The following is a 1124-nucleotide window of genomic DNA, read 5'->3' as shown; positions in this document are numbered from 1 at the left end:
TGTTTTCGTCAAGTATGAAGTGCAGTGAAAAGTGAATGTGGTGTCAATTGTTTATAGCAACGATAATTGCGGCGATAAAGGTAATGATTCTTTCGATATTAAATATATGTTCAGTGATATATTGTCGAATTGAAGCTAGAGTTACAAAAATTTTAATGATGTTTAAAAGTTGTAAATAAAAGTTGTAAAACAATTGCTCAAAGCACATTCATACTTGTAAAAACTATGTACATTGGAAAAAAAATAAATAAAAATTGACATAATTGTATTTATGCGTACAAATAAATGTAACTTGATCAATTCAATTGTGATTTCCATTTACCTCCTCTATATCCATACATAATATCTATCAAACAAATAAAATAAAAATTTTCTTTTGAAAAATGAAACCATTCCGTCAATATTTTCTTATGACGTTGTCACGTTCAACTATCGTCAGTAAAACCGACTTTACAGACAACCGATTTTTTTGCTTTTTTGACTTGTCTGAAGAAGTTTAATTTTTTTTTACGTTGCCCAAATTTGGGTCACACTGTTGTAAACCACATGGACCAATCGCACGCAATATTTTAAAAATTAAATTGTTTTTTTACTGAAGTTGTCGTTGATCTCGCATGACTCAAACGTTTATTCAGAAATACAGAAACGATTTGTGGAAAATTTGTGCTATACAGATCAGATTTTGAAAATTAGTTGGATTTGACAGTAATAACAATAATTACGTATTGCTTCCATCCTAAATATAATTAAACGCATCTGGAATCATTCTGCTATATTGACCACCCGTAACTGCTGATATAGACGACGAAACTCTCCAAAATGGAGTGTGTCTATAAATTTCATATCCTTTTCTTATTATTTATTTTTCTTTAAAATTTTTAGTTTTATCGAAGCATAATGGACACGACGTAACACAGAAACCATGTTCATCGGGAGAAAAAACTCTTATTTTTGACAGAGTAACAGATATTTTTCCGTTAAGCAAAGCGTTTGGTGTTGTAAGAATGCTTGCGGTTTTATATTGTATGTTATCTACATTGGGTTAAACTAATATTGACAATTGAGGTTGGTAGACAACCTCATGCGCCATAAATTTCAATAAATGGGTCATGGTTCACTCAAAT

The sequence above is a fragment of the Agrilus planipennis genome, unplaced genomic scaffold (genome assembly GCF_000699045.2).
Source record: "Agrilus planipennis isolate EAB-ADULT unplaced genomic scaffold, Apla_2.0 scaffold89, whole genome shotgun sequence".
Taxonomy (NCBI): Eukaryota; Metazoa; Arthropoda; class Insecta; order Coleoptera; family Buprestidae; genus Agrilus; species Agrilus planipennis.
Note: the sequence above shows the minus strand (reverse complement) of the source record.